We start from the raw sequence: 23096 nt of genomic DNA on the forward strand, positions 1-23096 counted from the left end.
CTTTTGTTAACTAGGAAACCCATTATCATGCCATTTACTTTAACCTTCTTTTTACTAACTCACTACTTTCACTTTCTAACTTCATTTTTACCTACTAACCATTTTAACTTTCTAACTACTCTTTTTTCGTGACTACTTTAGCTTTTAACTCAGGGCATGATCACTGCTTTTCCTAATTAACATGACTTCCACTTATCATATATTTTGGATTGTGATTTCTATTTTCGGACTTATCCACTTGAACACAATCCTAAATGCACATATACTTGACTCAATTCATGCTTCTCCTACTCTTTTGCCACTCTGTGCTTATCTTGCTATTATTCTATTTGCCTACTTATTTTCCTGCTTTTCAAGATGTCTGACCTTCAAAGCAAAGGAAAAGGCAAAGCAACCACTGGCAAAAAGAAAAGAGGTGAATCCTCTATGACCATCCTTGGCATCTTGCATGATGATTCTTGGCGAGGGAAGAACTTTACCCCGCAAGAAAAGGCTGATCAGTTAGTACCTGCAGCTGACCCAGTGAAATTTGCAAACAAATACTGTGAGCTGTGGTACCCAGTTTTTGCCACATCCAGGAACCTATACCTGGAAAAGACACTCAAAATTCCGGAAGAACTCAGGCAATACACTTCAAACCAAATTAAACGAGAGGCTGGTTTTTCATGGAGAGAAACTTGACTGAGATCAACTCATCTTGGGTCTGAGAATTCTACTGTAACTACTTTAAAACATCCTTGGATGCAGTACAGCTCAGAGGCAAACAAATTCTGGTTACTGAGGAAGCCATAGAAGACATCCTCCAACTCCCACCTAAATCAGATCAGGCAGACGATTACCAGAGGGCTGAAGAGGATATGAGATTCATGAGATTTGACTGGGATGCAGTAAAACGGGCTATAGCTCTTGATCATACTGTTCCATGGGTCATGGGAAAGAGCACAGTGGTACCTAAGGGAATTCAACTAATATATCTAAATGATGAGGCTCGACTTTGGCAGCAGATTCTGAGTAACTACGTAATGCCGAGCATTCATGAGACAGAGGTGCCAGCTGCTATGATTACCCTCAACTGGTGTGTGATGGAGGGTAAGGACCTATATCTGCCCTGCTTCATCCGGTATTACATGGCCAGGGTCCATGTCAGAGGCACCCTCCCATTTCCATTCTTAATTATTCAGTTGGGTCGCCGAGCTGAGGTACCATGGGAAATTGCTGATGAAAAGCCTTCCGCCGCGAACTGCAGGAAGATCATCCCTCACAGTAGGAAGTTTCAGGCTCTAGGCTACCAACCTCCTTTTTTCACTGACTCTGCTGAGGCAGCTACATCTTCAGCTGCCCCTTCAGCATCCACTGTCCCAGCTCCATCCACTGCACCCCCACCTGCTCCTAAGCCTGTTTATATTCTGGTGCACCTACTCTTTGACCACTTAGACCAGATGGAGTGCCACCAGCAGCAGCAATATGAGAGGTCTAAGCATCGCAACAGGCGACATTATGAGAGGTCTGAGCGTCGCCACAAGCGACGCTATGAGCACCTCAAGTTGATGATCCGATCCGGTGGCGACATCCCCTTCGAGCCCAACACACCATCAGAGACATCTGAGGAGGAGGCGAGCGATCATGATGAGGAGGCACATACCCAGGCTGGGCAGGCAGCACCTTAGCAGGCTACACCACGCCATGAGGAGCCCCATCCGATACAGCCAGCTGACCTAGAGATCCCTCTACAGACTGAGCCTCCCCTTCAGCAGACAGACCCCCTTCTACTCATAGAGACACCCGCAGCCCATTCTTCTAGAGGTGACACTTCTTCACACCCAGTTTGAGTGAGCATCGAGAACGATGCTATTATTTAGGTGTGGGGAGGTTGCCATCTCTGGCATATTTTTTGGTGAACCACTATAAGACTCTTCTATCTTATTTTGTTCATTTTCTGTATTTTATTTTATCTTTTAGTACTTGCACACTTTTCTTTTGCTTTTGCTGTATTTTTATTTGATTTTTGCATCTTGCACTTTGGGCTGTATATATCTTAGATATTTTAGCTTGATTTGCACTTATAACTTACTAGTTATATATTAAGTGGATTAATTAGTATAGGTTACCCTTTTAGCATATGCTAAGTTGGTTTAATTGAAAATAAAAGAGTAGACTAGAAACTTTAGTGTAACAGAATAAAAATAATCCACACACCTTGTATATATAGCATTACATGTTAGTTAGTTAACAACATTTCATCAAAGAAGAACACTAAGATTTTAAGGGCCACCCTACCCTAAGATTTACATTGAGTTGAATGGAAACTCTTGATTTCTACTTGCATGACATACATAACTGATATATGATTTCTGAGCTAGAGAACACACAGCCTGTGAGTTTTGAGCTTAATTGTATGGTTACATCAAATCATAAATTTCATTCCTGTGTATTTCACACTTCTTTTCTATGCTTGCAATCTTTACTTTGTTTCAATCTATATGTCCAATATAGAATATAGATACATACCAAGAGATGATTGAGGCCATTACTTGTTTTTGCTCACTTATCCCAAATAGCCTACCCTTTCAATCACCTTTGTTAGCCCCCTTGAGCCTTTTTACCCCTTCTTCTATTTTATAACCACATTACTAGCCTTAAGCAGAAAAACAAAATTAAAAAAATTCCAAGTTGAATCCTTGGTTAGCTTAAGATAGATATTGTGTATAATTTAAGAATGAGAAATTTTATGGGAACATGGGATGATAGGAAAATAAGGGAATTAAATTGAATAAGTTATCTCAAAAATTTGGGAAGCATGCTCATGTAAATAATTAAATTACCATGTGCATTAAAAAAATCAATATATATATATATATATATATATATATATATATATAAGTATTTAAATATGGGGATACAAAAATCTTTCCAATGCAAAATAAAAAGAATCAATGCAAATGGGACAAAAAAAATCAAAATTAAATGTGGTGCATGAGCATGTAATACAAAAGTGGGAAAATTTGGGTAGCTAGGTAAAGAACCTTGAATTTATATAAAGTATGAGGTTAAGTGAGATCTTAGACTAATCAAGGATTCACTTTGTTAGCTCACTTAGCCTTATATACATCCTTACCCTTACCTTAGTCCCATTACAACCTGAGAAAAGACCTCATGATTTTTGTATGTCTATATTCCATATTTGTTGATTGGTTAGATGAAAAACAAAGTTTTAGAAAGCATGACTAGAAGAGAAGAGAGTGATTAACCCCAAACACTGAGTGATTAGAGAGTAAACACAACATCCAGTGAGGCTTCAATAGCTCATTCTCATATATCTATATCTAATTATTAATTGTCTTGCAAGTTGTGAACTATCTTAACTCAACTCAATTGTGACTGTGCTTTAATATGATTCGGCTTTAATTGTACATATATGATTCCTTGAAGATATGAATTAATTTAACTACATGTAAGCTTTATATACAAGTGAATAATAACTAGAAATGCATGACTCATTTAGGTAGTTTGCATTTAGGATAGATTGCATTGAATTGGATTCCACCATTCTACTTCCATTCTCTTTTCTCTTGGATTAAGCATGAGGACATGCTAATGTTTAAGTGTGAGAAGGTTGATAAACCAGTATTTTATGATTTATCTTGTGCTCAATTGAATGATTTTATCAATTTTTCACCCACTTATTCACATGAATTTGCATGGTTTTACAATTCCTTCCTTATGATATGACATATGTAAAAACATGTTTCCTATGCTTTAGAAATATTAAATTTAATTATCCTTTATTACCATTCGATGCCGTGATCTGTGTGTTGAATACTTTCAGGTTTTATAGGGCAGGAATGGCTTAGAGGATAGAAAGGAAACATACAAAAATTGAAGGAATGCACAAAATAGAGTTTTTGAAGAAAAGCAGCAACGCGAACGCGTGGACGACGCGGACGCGTGCTTAGTGCAAAAAGCATCGACGTGAGCGCATGAACAACGCAGACGCATGCCTTGAGCCGAATGCAATTGACACGAACACGTAACTGACGCGGGCGCGTGGAAGAGCAAAACTCCAAAGGACGCGAATGCGTGACCCACGTGAATGCGTGACAGACCCCACATGCAGAAAATTACAAAAATCGTCCCAGCGATTTCTGGACCATTTTTGGTCCAAATCCAAGCCCAGAAAACACATATTAGAGGCTATAAAGTGGGGGAATCCATTCATTCATCATCATGCATTCAATATTCATAGATGTAGTTTTTATAGAGAGAGGTTCTCTCCTCTCTCTTAGGATTAGGATTTCATCTTCTTCAATCACAGGTTCAATGTTCCTTTTATTTATTTTCTCAATTTAGTTTATGAACTCTTTATGTTTAGATTGATTGTCTATTTAATACAATTTGAGGTATTCTAGACTTATGATTGCTTTCTCTAATTTATGTTATTTAAGCTTTCGCTTTATCCAAATTATTTTCATTCGAGTATATTTTCTTCCCTTTTAGCTTTGGTTAATTAATTGGTAACACTTGAGTTATCAATCTCAGTAGTGGTTGAAATTGGCAATTGCTAATTGATTTGGATCACTCTAAAAGTTGACTAGGACTTGAGGATCAATTTAATTAGTCCACTTGACTTTCCTTTATTTATTAAGGGATAACTAAGTGGGATTAAAACCCAATTCTCATCACACCTGATAAGGATAACTAGGATAGGAATTCCAGTTCTCACACCTTGCCAAGAGTTTTTCTTAATTATTACTTTATTAATTCTTGTTATTTAAATTACTTGTTCTCTATTTCAAAAACCCAAAAACACATCTTTTTTCCATAACCAATAATAAATCATACTTCCCTGCAATTCCTTGAGAAGACGACCCGAGGTTTGAATACTTCGGTTTATAAATTTTTTTGGGTTTGTTACTTGTGACAACCAAAACTTTTGTACGAAAGGATTTTCTGTTGGTTTGGAAACTATACTTACAATGCGAACTTATTTGTGAATTTCTTTACCGATAGAAAATCAGTTTGTCAAGGCCTCTCACCTGGCATGAGAGTTGTCTTCACTAAGAAGCCAGCCTTACCACATACAGTGAACCGTGTCCTATCTCTAAAGAATATAGAGCTCATTCATGAGAGGACAGGTAGAAAATTCACGGTTAAGACGAAAAATCTGAGCCCATACTCACCTCCGTAAGGAGCTAAAGGTCAAGCTAATGACTTTAAAAGCGCGCTTGTTGGGAGGCAACCCAACTTTACTCAACTATATTTATTTTGTTTTGTTTTGTTTTTCTTTTAGAGTCATGATCATATGCATCAATCAAGAGACAGAATTCATAGCAGTGAAAACAGAACACTCCGGAAAGAGTGTTAAAGTTGAACGCTAGTGAGGAAGCCATCCTGGGCGTTCAATGCCCTAGGAGGGGAGCATTGCTGGTGTTGAACGCCAGCCAGAGAGTAGCCCTTGGGCATTCAAACGCCAATGCAAAGAAGCAGAGAATCTGGAATTCCCTAGCATCTCAGGAATTGTAGGCCCCACAGAATCTTCACCTACTCCACCTACCCAACTTACTTTCCCATTTCCCCATACACACTTCCCCAAAAACCCTAGCCCAATCACATCCATTTCATTTCCCCAAACAATCAGAACTCCCACCTACCCCCACCCGCTTTAAAATTGAATTTTTCACCCAAAACCCACCCTAGCTATGGCCAAAACCTAACCCTTCCTACTCCTATAAATACCTCTCTCCATTACCCTTCATACACACACCTCTCATACATTCTCCACCCCACAAGGCCGGGCCCTCTCTCTCCTTCTCCCTCTCACTATTTTCTTCTTCTTCTTCTCCATTCTTCTATTTTTGCTCAAGGAGAAGCAAATTTTTAAGTTTAGTGTTGGAAAAGCATAGGTTTTTTCTTTCCATTACCATTCATGGCACCCAAGGTTGGAGGCCCCCCGAAGAAGAGGAAACGAAAGGCAGTAGCCAATCCTTCTAAATCTTGGGAGATGGAGAGATCCATCACCATAGCTCACCAAGACCACTTCTATGAAGTAGTGGCTGTGAAGAAAGTGATCCTTGAGGTTTCTTTCATGCTAAAGAAAAATGAGTATCTAGAAATCTGATGAGAGATTCGGAGAAGAGGTTGGGAAGTCCTAACCAATCTCATTCAAGAGGTTAGGATTCTCATGGTGTAAGAGTTCTATGCTAATGCATGGGTTACTAAAATCCTTGACACTAGTGTGAACCCAAATCCAAGGAATTAGATCACCATGGTCCAAGGAAGAATCTTAGATTTCAGCCCGAAAAGTGTGAGTTTGGCGTTCAACTTGCCTCTATTGCAAGGAGATCATCATCCTTACACTAGGAGAGTCAACCATGATCAGAGATTGGATCAAGTGCTCTTAGACATCTTTATAGAAGGTGCACAGCAGAAAAGGGATTCCCAAGGCAAGCCCATTCAGTTAAGAAGGGTTGACCTAAAGCCCATAGCTAGAGGATGGTTGGAATTCATCTAAAGATCCATCATTTCTACTAGCAACCGGTCAGAAGTGACTATTGACAGAGCCATCATGATTCATTACATCATGATTGGAACTGAGGTGGAAGTTCATGAGGTGATTCCTCAAGAACTGTACAAGGTAGCTGAGAAGCCTCACACCAATGCAAGGTTAGCATTTCCACACCTCATCTGTCACCTATGCAATTCAGCTGGAATTGTCATAAATGGAGATATCTCCACTGGAGAGGATAAACCCATCACTAAGAAGCGAATGGAGCAAACTAGAGAGCATGCACAAGAGCCAGTGCATCCGCTTCAGTATGAGATCCCTGAGATGCGTCAAGAGATGTATTTTCCTCTCCAAAGCTATTAGAAACAATGGCAAACTTTTCTTGGAGAATTGAGCACTAACATGGAGCACTTGAGGATGGAGCATCAAGAACATGCCACCACCCTTAATGAAATAAGAGAAGACCAAAGAGCCATAAGGAAAGACCAACAAAGGCAAAGGGATGACATAGAAGAGATCAAGCAGCACATTAGATCCTCAAGGAGGAGCACTAGACACCACCATTAAAGGTGGACTCGTTTTCTTTTATTCCTTTCCTTTATTATTTTTCTATTCTCTGTCTATTTTATTTACTGTTCTCTTGTTCTAAGTTGCAAGATCATTTGCATTTGATGTCTTAAAGTTGTAAAATGTTCCATATATCTCTCACCTTGCTTAAATAAACTTTTTATTTGAAAAGAACTGAGATATGGATGAATTTCAAGTTTAAAATAAGATTAGTTTAATTAGTTTGATGTGGTGTCAATTGCTTTTATTTTTTTGAATGTATGATTAAACAGTGCATATTTGAAGTTGTAACTTTAGAATGTTGGCTCTTGAAAGAATAAGGAAAAAGGAAAAGTATTATTGATAATCTGAAAAATCTAAAAATTGGCTCTTTAAGCAAGAAAAAGCAGAAAAAAATTAGATGCATGCAAAAAAAAATGGCAAAAAAAATGGTGAAAAAAAAGAAAAAAATAAAAAGCAGAAAAATCCATTATTGCCCAAAAATGCAGGAAAAGGAGGGCATATTGAAAAAGCCAATAACCCTTTAAACCAAAAGGCAAGGGTAAAAGGACCCAAGGCTTTGAGCATTAATGGATAGAAGGGCCCAAAGGAATTAAATTCTGGCCTAAGCAGCTCAACCAAGTTGTCCCTAACCATGTGCTTGTGGCGTGAAGGTGTCATGTGAAAAGCTTGAGACTGAGCAGTTAAAGTCGTGGTCCAAAGCAAAAAGAGTGTGCATAAGAACTCTGGATACCTCTATCTGGGAACTCTAGCAAAGCTGAGTCATAATTTGAAAAGGTTCACCCAGTTAAAGTGTCTGTGGCATGAATGTATCCAGTGGTAATACTAGAAAACATAGTGCTTAGGGTCACGGGCAAGACTCAGAAAGCTGTGTTCAAGAATAAAAAAATAAGCTTAATTAGGAAAGTTAATAATATCATCTGGATTCTAAGTTCCTAAAGATGCCAACATCTATGAGTTTCAATGGATGGTGAGATGCCAAAACTATTCAGAAGCAAAAAGCTACTAAGTCCCGCTCATCTGATGTTAACTAATCTTCATTTGAAACTTAGAAATTTATTGTATCTTAATTTTCTTTTCTATCCTACTATGTTTTTAGTTGCTTGGGGACAAGCAATAGTTTAAGTTTGGTGTTGTGATGAGCAGATATTTTATACGCTTTTTGACATCATTGTCATATAGTTTTTAGTAGTTTTTGTTTAGTTTTTATTAAGTTTTTATATGTTTTAGTGTTAAATTCACATTTTTATTCTATTATGAATTTTTGTGTTTTTAGATAATTTGAGGTATTTTCTGGCTAAAATTGAGGAGCTGGAGCAGAAGTCTGATCTAGAGACAGAGAAAGCAATACAGAGCTTTTCTAGAGCTTTCCAGCAATATATAATAGTCTATACTTTGCTTTGGATTAGAATGCCCAAAACTGGCATCCAATGTCAGCTACCTACCCCCTTCCAGGCGTCCAACGCCCAAAGAGCAGAGACCAATGTACAATCGCCCAAAGAAGACCCCTAGCTGGAGTTCCACGCCCAAGAGACCTCAGTGCACGTGGATTTTAGCACTAAATTGACTGTTTTACCCTTACTAGTCATCTGTTTAGTAACCATATTCGCATACCATACATGTTTTACATTGTTTTTAATTTAGTATGAGTTTCTAAACCTCCTAGGTTAAGGGGAGGAGCCCTGCTGAGTCCTATGAATTAATAAAAGTATTATTGTTTCTTCTTCGATCAGTGTTTGATTTACTTCTAAGATGTATATCCGATCTTTATCGTGGTGAACAGGATAATCTGACAAATTAGCTCTGTTCATCACATTAAGACAAACGTTCCTGACAAACACCCGCGATTACTTGGGTTCGTGTGAATACTTGGAAGGAAATCACGAGCCAATAGCTATATTTATACATCTCTCAGACGGTGGTGCACGAAAATTACACTCACACTATATAATTTTGCACAACTAACCAGTAAGTGCACTGGGTCGTCCAAGTAATACCTTACGTGAGTAAGGGTCGATCCCACGAAGATTGCCGGGTTGAAGCAAGCTATGGTTATCTTATTATTCTTAGTCAGGATACCAATAGGGTTCTTTAGTTTCAGTTGTAAAAAGTGAAAGAGCATGAAATGAGTAATTGTTACGCAGTAATGCAGAATGTGTTGGAGTTTTGGAGATGCTTTGTCTTCTGAATCTCTACTTTCTCTCTATCTTCTTTTTCACGCACGCAAGGTTCCTTCTATGGCAAGCTGTGTGTTGGTGGATCACCGTTGTCAATGGCTACCGTGCGTCCTCTCAGTGAAAATGGTCCAAATGCGCTGTCACTGCATGGCTAATCATCTGTCGGTTCTCGATCATGTTGGAATAGGATCCATTGATCCTTTTGCGTCTGTCACTACGCCCAACACTCGCAAGTTTGAAACTCGTCACAGTCATCCAATCCTTGAATCCTACTCGGAATACCACAGACAAGGTTTAGACTTTTCGGATTCTCAAGAATGCCGCCAATTGATTCTAGCTAATACCACGACGATTCGGATTAAGGAATCCAAGAGATATTCATTCAATCGAAGGTAGAACGGAGGTGGTTGTCAGGCACACATTCATAGATTGAGAATGGTGATGAGTGTCACGGATCATCACCTTCATCATGGTTAAGTACAAATGAACATCTTAGAGAGAAACAAGCGTGTTTGAATAGAAAACAGAAATAATTACATTAATTCATCGAGACGCTGCAGAGCTCCTCACCCCCAACAATGGAGTTTAGAGACTCATGCCATCAGAGAATACAAAATTCAGATCTAAAATATCATGGGGTACAAAATAAGTCTCTAAAAATTGTTTAAATACAAAACTAGTACCTAGGTTTACAGAAAATGAGTAAACTAGGATAGATAGTGCAGAAATCTACTTCTGGGGCCCACTTGGTGTGTACTGGGGCTGAGACTTGAGCTTCTCACGTGCCTGGGCTGTTTTTGGAGTTAAACGTCAGGTTGTAACCTGTTTCTGGCGTTTAACTCCAACTTGCAACCTGTTTCTGGCGTTCAACGCCAGAATGCAACATGGAACTGGCGTTAAATGTCAGTTTACGTCATTTATCTTCGAGAAAAGTATGGACTATTATATATTGCTGGAAAGCCCTGGATGTCTACTTTCCAAACCAAGTGAGAGCGTGCCAATTGGTCTCTTGTAACTCCAAAAAATCCATTCCGAGTGTTGGGAAGTCAGAATCCAACAGCATCAGCAGTCCTTTTTCAGCCTATATCAGATTTTTGCTCAGCTCCCTCAATTTCAGCTAGAAAATACTTGAAATCACAGAAAAATACACAAACTCATAGTAAAGTCCAGAAATATGAATTTTGCCTAAAAACTAATAAAAAATATACTAAAAACTAACTAAAACATACTAAAAACTACATGAAATTACCCTTAAAAAAGTGTATAAAATATCCGCTCATCACAACACCAAACTTAAACTGTTGCTTGTCCCCAAGCAACTAGATAAATAAAATAGGATAAAAAGAAATCAAGAAGCAATAATATCTCAGAGTTTTAGGTGAAGCTCAGATTCTAATTAGATGAGGGGGACTAGTAGCTTTTTGCTTTAGAGCAGTTTTGGCATCTCACTTTATCCTTTGAAATTTAGAATGATTGGCATCCATAGGAACTTAGAATTCAGATAGTATTATTGATTCTCCTAGTTTAGTATGTTGATTCTTGAACACATCTACTTTATGAGTCTTGGCCGTGGCCCTAAGCACTTTGTTTTCCAGTATTACCACCGGATACATAAATGCCACAGACACATAACTGGGTGAACCTTTTCAGATTGTGACTTAGCTTTGCTAAAGTTCCCAATTAGAGGTGTCCAGAGTTCTTAAGCACACTCTTTTGCTTTGGATCACGACTTTAACCACTCAGTCTCAAGCTTTTTACTTGGACCTGCATGCCACAAGCACATGGTTAGGGACAGCTTGATTTAACCGCTTAGGCCTGGATTTATTTCCTTGGGCCCTCCTATCCATTGATGCTCAAAGACTTGGATCCTTTTCACCCTTGCCTTTTGGTTTAAAGGGCTATTGGCTTTTTCTACTGCTCCTTCTCTCTTTTTTTTTCACTACTTTTTCTTGCTTCAAGAATCAATTTCATGATTTTTCATATCAACAATAATATTTCTCTTGTTCATCATTCTTTCTAGAGCCAACAATTTTAACATTTATAAAATTCAATATAAAAAATATGCACTGTTCAGGCATTCATTCAAAAGACAAAAAGTATTCCCACCACATATAAATAATTAGAATTTTCCTCATTAAAAGCTCGAAAAAATTATTGCCTCCTTATTCTAAAAATCTGCTATTTTATTTATGTTTAATGATGGTGAGAAAAATAAATTATAGCTTAATTGGAGATAAAATCAAAATAGATATACTAATTACTACTACTAATATATAACTTCTAAGGTAAATTCCTAATAAGAACAATCATGACAAAGTTAAGGCAAAGATTAGGACTCAACAACCTTTATTTTGGAAGGTAGATGCTCCTTTAATCTGTGGGGTGCTTGGCCCTTCAAGAGACAGCTTCTGACGCTTCGGTTGCTTCAGTTCACGCCCTTGCTCTTCTTGTTCCCTAAGCAGTTTGCAAAGCATGGTATTTTGATTTTGCTGTTCTTCCTTTAGTTGCTCCATAGCTTCTTGCAACTTGGTGATAGATGCTTCAAGACGCTCCCAGTATTCAATTTGAGGGATTTCTGGGAGGAACTCCTGTGCTTTCCTCTTAATGGGGTTGTCCTGCACTTGTTGTCCTTCCATTGACTTTTTGGTGATTGGTCGCTCAACTGAGATATACTCAGTTACTCCCATCTTCATCCCAGCATCTTTACATAGCATAGAGATTAAGCTTGGATAAGCTAATTTGGCATCTTTGGAGTTCTTGTTTGCAATTGTGTAAAGTTCACAAGAGATCAGCTGATGAACTTCCACTTCTTTTCCTAACATAATGCAATGGATCATTACTACTCTTTTGATGGTGACTTCAGAGCGGTTGCTAGTGGGCAGTATAGAACGCCCAATGAAGTCCAGTCAGCCTCTGGCGACTGGTTTGAGATCTTCTCTCTTGAGTTGATTTGGAACACCCTTTGTGCTGGTTGTCCACTTGGTTCCAGGGAGGCATATGTCCTCTAGAATTTTGTCCAAGCCCTTATTTGTTCTCATCATTCTCCTATTAAAGGAGTCTAGGTCATCTTTCAGCTGAGGTAGCTTAAAGATCTCCCTGATTTTGTCAGCGTGGAGGTGAACAATCTTCCCTCTGACCAAAGTCCAATAGTCATAGAAGGCGGTTCCAGCTATTCTCTGCCTGTCTGTTTGCCACAGATTAGAGTAGAATTTCTGAACCATGTTTCTTCCCACCTTTGTTTTAGGATTAGCTAGGATTTCCTAGCTCCTGTTTCGAATTTGCTCTTGGATCTCCAGATATTCGTCTTCTTTTAGATCGAATTTAACTTCCGGGATCACTGACCTTCGACCCATTATTTTGTAGTAATGGTCTGAATTTTCTTTGGTTAAGAACTTCCCTTGATTCCAAAGTGGTTTTGGAATATTCTCTTTCTTGCCTCTTGGAGTGGTTTGTTTTCCCTTAGGAGCCATGATCTTAGTAGGTATTAGTTTAGTGATCACGGATAAACACACCAAACTTAGAGGTTTGCTTGTCCTCAAGCAAAAGAAAGGAAAGGAGAAGGATAGAAGGAGAGCCAATTTCAAATTGTGGATGAGAGGAGGGAGGCCGAACGTGGATTTAAAGGGAAGGGGGTGCATTTTCAAAAATTTTGAAAAAGATAAGATAGAAGATATGATTTGTAAAAGATAAGTATGATAGGAAAAAGATGTAATTTAAAATTGAAAAGTTAAGAAATATATTTGAAAAAGATAAATCTGAATTTTGAAAAGAAGATATGATGAGTTTAAAAAGATTTTGAGAAGAATTTAAAAAGATTTGAAAAGAATTCAAAAAGATAATTGAGTTTTGAAAAAGGTTTGAAAAGATTTTGAAAAAATTAAGAAACATGTTTAGGATTAAAAATTTTTGGAATTGAAGTTGAAAGATGAGAGTTTGTAACATGTTTATGCAAGAAATCATGAATTGAAACATAAAAAATTGAAAAAAATTTGAAGTGAAAACGAATTTACCTCCTCCCCACAATCCTGGCGTTAAACACCCAAACGTTGTATGTTTTGGGCGTTTAACGCCCATTTGTAGCTTCTACTGGGCATTTAACGCCTAGCTGTAGCATCTGGTTGGCGTTAAACGCCAGAAAATCCTTTATCACTGGGCATTTTTCTAAACGCCCAGGATGTTGCAAATCTGGAGTTAAATGCCCAGAAGTTGCTTCTTTCTGGCGTTTAACGCCCAGATGGCTATCTCTACTGACGTTAAACGCCCAGTAGATGCTTCTTTTGGGCGTTAAACGCCCAGTAGATGCTTCTTTTGGGCGTTAAACGCCCAGTAGATGCTTCTTTTGGGCGTTAAACGCCCAAAATAGCTCTTACTGGCTTTTTCGCACCAGTGAGCTTCTTTTTGCTGTTTTATCCTCTAAATCCTTCTATAACTCTGTGAACTTATAAAATTGCTATTTTACCTTAAAGATATTTAATATGAACCTGTAAAATTCAATTAATTGACAAATAAGCTTTGTTAATGGCTGGGTTGCCTCCCAGTAAGCGCTTCTTTATTGTCTTTAGCTGGACTATTACTGAGCTTTAATCAAGTCTCAGTTTTGAACATTCTTGCTCAAAATTTCTTTCAAGATAATGTTTGACTCTCTGTCCATTAACAATGAACTTTTTGTTAGAATTGTTATCCTGAAGCTCTACGTATCCATATGGTGACACACCTGTAATCACATATGGTCCTCTCCACCGGGATATCAATTTTCCGGGGAATAATCTGAGCCTAGAATTAAACAGTAAAACTTTTTGCCCTGGCTCAAAGAATCTGGATGACAGCTTCTTGTCATGCCATCTTTTTGCTTTCTCTTTGTAAATTTTTGCATTTTCGAAAGCATTGAGTCTTAATTCCTCTAGCTCATTTAACTGGAGCAATCGTTTTTCTCCAGCTAACTTGGCATCAAGGTTTTAGAATCTGGTTGCCCAGTAGGCCTTATGTTCCAGTTCCACTGGCAAATGACAGGCTTGTCCATACACAAGCTGGTATGGAGAGGTCCTTATAGGAGTCTTGAATGCTGTTCTGTATACCTACAAAGCATCATCCAAGCTTCTTTCCCAACCCCTTCTACGGTTAATCACAGTTCATTCCAGGATTTTTTTAAGTTCTCTATTAGAGACTTCAGCTTGCCCATTTGTCTATGGATGATATGGAGTTGCCACCCTGTGGCTAACTCCATATCGAACCATAGCAGAGTAAAGCTGTTTATTACAAAAATGAGTGCCCCCATCACTGATTAGTATTCTAGGGACACAAAATCTGCTGAAGATATATTTCTGGAGGAATTTTAGCACTGTCTTAGTATCATTAGTGGGTGTTGCAATAGCTTCCACCCATTTGGATACATAATCTACTGCTACCAGAATATAAGTGTTTGAGTATGATGGAGGGAAAGGCCCCATGAAGTCAATACCTCATACATCAAACAACTCAATCTCCAAGATCCCTTGTTGAGGCATGGCATAACTGTGAGGCAGATTGCCAGATCTTTGGTAACTGTCATAATTAAGTACAAACTCTCGGGAGTCTTTATAGAGAGTAGGCCAACAGAAGCCACATTGGAGGACTCTTGTGGCTGTTCGCTCACTTCCAAAATGTCCTCCATATTGTGATCCATGGCAATGCCAAAGGATCTTCTGTGCTTCTTCTTTAGGCACACATCTACAGATTACTCCGTCTGCACATCTCTTGAAGAGATATGATTCATCCCAAAGATAGTACTTTGCATCCGTGATCAATTTCTTTGATTGCTGCCTACTATACTCTTTGGGTATGAATCTCACTGCCCTATAGTTTGCAATGTCTATAAACCATGGCACTTCCTGGATGGCAAAGAGTTGCTCATCTGGAAAGTTTTCAAAGATCTCAGTAAGAGGGAGGGACACCCCTTCTACTGGTTCTATTTGGGATAGGTGATCTGCTACTTGGTTCTCTGTCCCTTTTCTGTCTCTTATTTCTATATCAAACTCTTGTAGAAGTAACACCCATCTTATGAGTCTGGGTTTTGAATCCTGCTTTGTGAGTAGATATTTAAGAGCAGCATGGTCAGTGTACACAATCACTTTTGATCCTACTAAATAAGATCTGAACTTGTCAATGGCGTAAACCACTGCAAGTAACTCTTTTTCTGTGGTTGTGTAGTTCTTCTGTGCTTCATTTAAAACACGACCGGCATAATAAATGACGTGCAGAAGCTTGTCATGCTTTTGTCCCAACACTGCATCATTGGCATGGTCACTGGCATCACACATTAGTTCAAATGGTAATGTCCAGTCTGGTGCAGAGATGACTGGTGCTGTGACCAGCTTAGCTTTCAGAGTCTCAAACGCCTGCAGACACTCCTTATCAAAGATAAATGGTGTGTCAGCAGCTAGCAGATTACTCAGAGGTTTTGCAATTTTTTGAAAAATCTTTTATAAACCTCCTATAGAATCCTGCATGCCCTAGAAAGCTTCTGATTGCCTTAACATTTGCAGGTGGTGGTAATTTTTCAATTACCTCTACCTTAGCTTGATCTACCTCTATTCCATTGTTCAAAATTTTATGCCCAAGAATAATTCCTTCAGTCACCATAAAGTGACATATCTCCCAGTTTAAAACTAGGTTAGTCTCTTGGCACCTCTTTAGAACAAGTGCTAGATGGTCAAGACAAGAGCTGAATGAGTCTCCAAATACTGAGAAGTCATCCATGAAGACTTCCAGAAAATTTTCCACTATATCAGAGAAAATAGAGAGCATGCACCTTTGAAAGGTTGCAGGTACATTGCACAGACCAAATGGCATCCTTCTCTATGCAAATACTCCAGATGGACATGTGAATGCTGTTTTCTCTTAATCCTAGGGACCTACTACAATTTGATTATAACCTGAATATCCATTCAGGAAGCAGTAGTATTCATGACCTACTAGTCTTTCTAGCATCTGGTCTATGAATGGTAAAGGAAAATGATCCTTTCTGGTACCTGTATTGAGCCTTTTGTAATCAATACACATACGCCACCCTATAAATGTTCTTGTAGGAACCAGTTCATTTTTTTCATTATGAACCACTGTCATGCCACCCTTCTTAGGGACGACTTGGACAGGGCTAACCTAGGGGCTATCAGAAATAGGATAAATAATCCCAGCCTTTAGTAATTTAGTGACCTCCCTCTACACCACCTCCTTCATGGCTGGATTCAGCCGCCTCTGTGGTTGAACCACTGGCTTAGCGTCATCCTCCAATAGGATCTTGTGCATGCATCTGGCTGGGCTAATGCCCTTAAGATCACTGATGGACCACCCAAGAGCTGTCTTGTGTGTCCTTAGCACTTGAATTAGTGCTTCCTCTTCCTGTGGCTCTAAGGTAGAGCTTATGATTACAGGAAAAGTGTCACCTTCTCCCAGAAATACATATTTCAGGGATGGTGGTAATGGTTTGAGCTCAGGTTAGGAGGTTTCTCCTCTTCCTAAGGGATTTTCAGAGGTTCTATTATTCTCTCTGGTTCCTCCAGATCAGGCTGAGCATCTTTAAAGATATCATTTAGCTTTGATTCGAGACCTTCAATCATATTGACCTCTTTTACCAAAGAGTCAATAATATCAATGCTCATGTAGTCGTTTGGGGTGTCTGGATGCTGCATAGCTTTGACAACATTCAACTTAAACTCGTCCTCATTGACTCTCACGGTTACTTCCCCTTTTTGGACATCAATGAGGGTTCGTCCAGTTGCTAGGAAAGGTCTTCTTAGAATGAGAGTTGTACTCTTGTGCTCCTCCATTTCCAGCACCACAAAGTCAGTGAGAAAGGCAAATGGCCCAACCTTGGCAATCATGTCTTCAATCACGCCTGATGGGTTTTTAATGGAGCCATCAGCAAGTTGGAGACATATCCGGGTTGGTTTGACTTCTTCAATCAAACCAAGCTTTCTGATAGTAGATGCAGGTATTAGGTTGATACTTGCCCCAAGATCACATAGAGCTTGCTTGGTACAAGTACCCTCTAATGTGCATGGTATCATAAAGCTTCTAGGATCTTTAAGCTTTTTTGGTAAGCTTTTCAGAATGACTGCACTGCATTCTTCAGTGAGGTAAACTTTTACAGTTTCTCTCCAATCCTTCTTATGACTTAAGATCTCTTTCATGAACTTAGCATAAGAGGGTATTTGCTCAAGTGCCTCTGCAAATGGAATCTTTATTTCAAGAGTCCTGAGATAGACTGCAAAGCGGGCAAATTGCTTATCCTATTCTGCTTGGTGGAGTTTCTGAGGATAAGGCATTTTGGCTTTGTATTCCTCAACCTTTGTTGCTGCAGGTTTATTTCCTACAGACGTGGGTTGAGAAGCCTTTTTAGAGGGGTTGCTATCAGTATTTATATGTGTCTGATCCCCCACTGGCGTTTGAATGCCAGGGGTGAAAGCTGGAGTGGCGTTAGATGCCAATTCCTTACCTGTTTCTGGTGTCTGAATGCCAGAACTGAGCTTCCTTTTGGCGTTCAACGCCAACTCCTTGTCTGTTTGTGGTGTTTGAACGCCAGAACTGAGCATGGGTTGGGCGTTTAACGCCAGCCCTTCACCCTTTTCTGGCATTTGAACACCAGAATTATTCCTCTTTGGGCTCTTACTATCCTCAGAGGGATTTTGGGTAGCAGTTTGTTCATTTCTTGGCTTCCTGCTGCCTTGAAGTGAGGTATTTAATGTTTTCCCACTTCTTAATTGAACTGCTTGGCACTCTTCTGTTATTTGTTTTGATAACTGCTGTTTTGTTTGCTTCAAATGCACTTCCATATTCATATTAGCCATTCTTGTGTCTTGTAGTATCTCCTTGAATTCGGCTAGTTATTTTGTTAGAAAATCTAATTGCTGATTGAATTCAGTAACTTGTTCTGCAGGACTGAGTTCAGCATTTACTGTTTTAGCCTCTTCTTTCATGGAAGGTTCGCTGCTTAGGTACAGATGCTGATTTCTGGCAACTGTATGAATGAGCTCTTAAGCTTCTTCAATTGTCTTTCTCATGTGGATAGATCCACCAGCTGAGTGGTCTAGAGAAATCTGAGCTTTCTCTGTAAGCCCATAATAGAAGATGTCTAACTGCACCCACTCTGAAAATAGTTTAGAGGGGCATTTTCATAGCATCTCTCTGTATCTCTCCCAGGCATCATAAAGAGATTCATTATCTCCTTGTTTAAATCATTGGATGCTCAACTTTAGCTGTGTCATCCATTTTGGAGGGAAATATTGATTCAGGAATTTTTCTGACATCTGTTTCCATGTCCTTATGCTAGCCTTAGGTTGATTATTTAACCACCTCTTAGCTTGGTCTTTTACAGCAAATGGAAATAGTAACAATCTGTAGACATCCTTATCTACTTTCTTATCATGTACTGTGTCAGCAATTTGTAAAAACTATGCCAGAAACCCTATAGGTTCTTCCTGTGGAAGACCAGAATACTGGTAACTTTGCTGCACCATGATAATGAGCTGAGGATTCAACTCAAAACTACTAACTCATATGGAGGGTATACATATACTACTCCTATATGAAGTAATAGTGGGGTTAGCTTATGACCCCAGCGTCCTTCTAGACTGTTCATTTCCATTTAGATCCATGATGGAGAAAGGGAAATGACGTGGATTTATTTTATTTATTTTGTTATATAAAAAAATAATTTTCGAAATAATAAAATAAAATAAAATAAAAACTAAAATAAAAATAAAAATAAGAAAAATTTGAAAATATTTTATGAAGATTTTTGAAGAAAAAGTGAGGAGAGAGAAAGTGGTTGGGATATTTTTGAAAAAGATGTGATTTTAAAAATCTTAAAAGGATAAGATTTGAAAAATTTTGAGATTGAAATCCGAATTTTTATAAAAAAAATTCAAAATAATTGCTTAAAAATAGTTAGAAAAGGTATTTTTTTATTTTTGAATTTTATTATGAAAGAGAAAAACACACAAAAGACACAAGACTTAAAATTTTTAAATCCAATGCTCCTTGTTTTCAAAAATTTTAGAGGAAAAACACCAAGGCACACCAAACTTAAAAATTTTAAGATCAAAACACAAAGAAGACTCACAAGAACACCAAGAACAAAAGAAAGAACACCAAACTTAAAATTTTTAGAAAACAAAATTAAAATTTTCAAAAATTAAAGAAAAATTAACAAGAGAACACCAAACTTAAAGTTTGGCACAAGATTTAATCAAAGAAAAATTATTTTTGAAAAAGTTTTAAAAGGAAGATACCCAATTGCCAAGAACATAAGCCAACGCTCTAGCCAACTAAGCTATAAATTTAACGTGTTTTAAAAAGGTATTTAATAAATAAAAATTTTTTGAAAACTAAAAATTTGAAAATGCACAAGAAAAACAAGAAAAGACACAAAATAAGATAAACCAAAGATCAAACAAGAAAAATTGACAAGAAGTTTTTGAAGATCAAGGAAAAACAAAGAGCATGCAATTCGAAAATTGAAAGACAAAGAAAAGCATGCAATTGACACCAAACTTAAAACATGACACTAAACTCACAGAAAAACTAAAAATTAAAAAATATATATTTTTGAAAAAAATTTTGAAAAGAAAATAAAAGACTCTGACCCAAAAGACAAAATTTTCCTAATCTAAGCAACAAGATTTACCGTCAGTTGTTCAAACTCAAACAATTCCCGGCAACGGCGCCAAAAACTTGGTGCACAACTAACCAGCAAGTGCACTGGGTCGTCCAAGTAATACCTTACGTGAGTAAGAGTCGATCCCACGGAGATTGTCGGCTTGAAGCAAGCTATGGTTATCTTATTATTCTTAGTCAGGATACCAATAGCGTTCTTTAGTTTCAGTTGTAAAAAGTGAAAGAGCATGAAATGAGTAATTGTTACGCAGTAATGGAGAATGTGTTGGAGTTTTGGAGATGCTTTGTCTTCTGAATCTCTGCTTTCTCCCTATCTTCTTTTTTACGCACACAAGGTTCCTTCTATGGCAAGCTGTGTGTTGGTGGATCACCGTTGTCAATGGCTACCATCTGTCCTCTCAGTGAAAATGGTCCAAATGCGCTGTCACCGCACATCTTATCATCTATTGGTTCTCGATCATGTCGGAATAGGATCCATTGATCCTTTTGCGTCTGTTACTACGCCCAACACTCGCGAGTTTGAAGCTCGTCACAGTTATCCAATCCCTGAATCCTACTCGGAATACCACAGACAAGGTTTAGACTTTCCGGATTCTCAAGAATGCCGCCAATGGATTCTAGCTTATACCACGAAAATTCGGATTAAGAAATCCAAGAGATATTCATTCAATCGAAGGTAGAACGGAGGTGGTTATCAGGCACGCGTTCATAGATTGAGAATGGTGATGAGTGTCACAGATCATCACCTTTATCATGGTTAAGTACGAATGAACATCTTAGAGAGAAACAAGCGTGTTTGAATAGAAAACAGAAATAATTACATTAATTCATCGAGACGCTGCAGAGCTCTTCGCCTCCAACACTGGAGTTTAGAGACTCATGCCGTCAGAGAATACAAAGTTCAGATCTAAAATGTCATGAGGTACAAAATAAGTCTCTAAAAGTTGTTTAAATACTAAACTAGTACCTAGGTTTACAGAAAATGAGTAAACTAGGATAGATAGTGCAGAAATCTACTTCTGGGGCCCACTTGGTGTGTGATGGGGCTGAGACTTGAGCTTCTCATATGCCTGGGCTGTTTTTGGAGTTAAACGTCAGGTTGTAACCTGTTTCTGGCGTTTAACTCCAACTTGCAACCTGTTTCTGGCGTTCAACGCCAGAATGCAACATGGAACTGGCGTTAAACGTCAGTTTACGTCGTTTATCTTCGAGAAAAGTATAGACTATTATATATTTCTGGAAAGTCTTGGATGTCTACTTTCCAACCCAATTAAGAGCGTGCCAATTAGACTCCTTTAGCTCCAAAAAATCCATTCCGAGTGCAGGGAGGTCAGAATCCAACAGCATCAGCAATCTTTTTTCAGCCTGAATCAGATTTTTGCTCAGCTCCCTCAATTTCAGCCAGAAAATACCTAAAATCACAGAAAAATACACAAACTCATAGTAAAGTTCAGAAATATGAACTTTTCCTAAAAACTAAAAAAAATATACTAAAAACTAACTAAAACATACTAAAAACTACATGAAATTACCCCCAAAAAACGTATAAAATATCCGCTCATCAGACGGTTAATCCATGACTTCGTTGGGGACTTCTTGAGATACCAGTTCAGCCAATTTTCGGGGAGATTAGGGTCTTCGTGGTATCGGCAAGAATCCAAAGAAGCAGCGTTCTATGATTCGGAAGAGTCGACCTTGTCTGTGGCGTTTTGAGAAGGATTGCTGACGAATCGGATTTTCTATCGGTAAAGAAATATAAAAATATGATCGCGTTGTAAGTATAGCTTCTAAACCAACAAAAAATCCTTTCGTACAAATATTTGGTTATCACAAGTAACAAACCCAATAAAATTTATAAACCGAAGTATTCAAAGCTCGGGTCGTCTTCTCAAGGAATTGCAGGGAAGTATGATTTATTATTGGTTATGGAAAACAGTATTTTGGATTTTGAAAGGGTTTTGAACAGGAGAAAGAGATTGTAGGAATTAATAAATTAATAACTAATAAAACTCTTGGCAAGGTATGAAAACTGGAAGTCCTATCCTAGTTATCCTTATCAATGGTGATGAGAATTATATTTTTGCTACCATTAAGTCAACCTCTAACTATGAAGGTAAGTTAAGTGGACAAATCAATTTAACACCTAAAGTCCTAGTCAACTCCTAGGGAAAGACTAGAGTTATAGGAATCTAAATTAATCAACAAAGATAACAATTATCAATCACGATGAGTTTGACGACTCAAGAGTTACCAATTAATCAACCAAAGCCAAAAGGGAAAAATCTAAATTATTTACATAATAAATAGAAGAAAGCAATCATAAGTCTGAAATACCTCAAATTATATTAAATGAAGATATCAATTTTAATATGGAGTTCATAAATTAAATTGGGAAAATAAATAAAAAGAACATTAAACCTGGAAATTGAGAAGAAGAAATCCTAAATTCTTTAAGAGGAATCCTAATCCTAATCCTAAGAGAGAGGAGAGAGCCTCTCTCTCTAAAAACTACATCTAAATTATGAAAAGTGAAATATGAATGTGATGTATGTTGTATCCTGTCTCTGATGAATGGATGCGTTCCCTCATTTTATAGCCTCTAATATGTATTTTCTGGGCCAAAAACAGGGTCAAACACAGCCCAGAAATTGCCCCCAGCACTTTCTGGTTCGTACAGGTCGCAGCAAAGTGACGCGGAGGGTAATTCACAGATGCAACGTGTGCGCGTCATTCACGCATCCGCGTCACCTAACTTCATAGCAGCTATGAAAAATTATATATCATTGCGAAGCCCCGGATGTTAGCTTTTCGACGCAACTGGAACCGCGTCATTTGGACCTCTGTAGCTCAAGTTATGGTCGATTTAGTACCAAAAGGTCAGGCTGGACAGCTTTAGCAATTCGTTTAGTTTCTTGTATTCCTTCCAGTTTTGCATGCTTCCTTTCCATCCTCTAAACTCTGAAATCACTTAACACACATATCAAGGCATCGAATGGTAATAAGTGATGATTAAAATAAAAGAAAATAAAAGCCAAAGAAGCATGTTTTCAATCATAGCACAAAATCAGGAAGGAGAATGTAAAACCATGCAAATCATATGAATAAGTGGGCAAGGACTTGATAAAATCACTCAAATTAGCACAAGATAAACCATAAAATAGTGGTTTATCAACCTCCCCACACTTAAACATTAGCAT

This window comes from Arachis stenosperma, chromosome 5 (assembly GCF_014773155.1).
Source record: "Arachis stenosperma cultivar V10309 chromosome 5, arast.V10309.gnm1.PFL2, whole genome shotgun sequence".
Taxonomy (NCBI): Eukaryota; Viridiplantae; Streptophyta; class Magnoliopsida; order Fabales; family Fabaceae; genus Arachis; species Arachis stenosperma.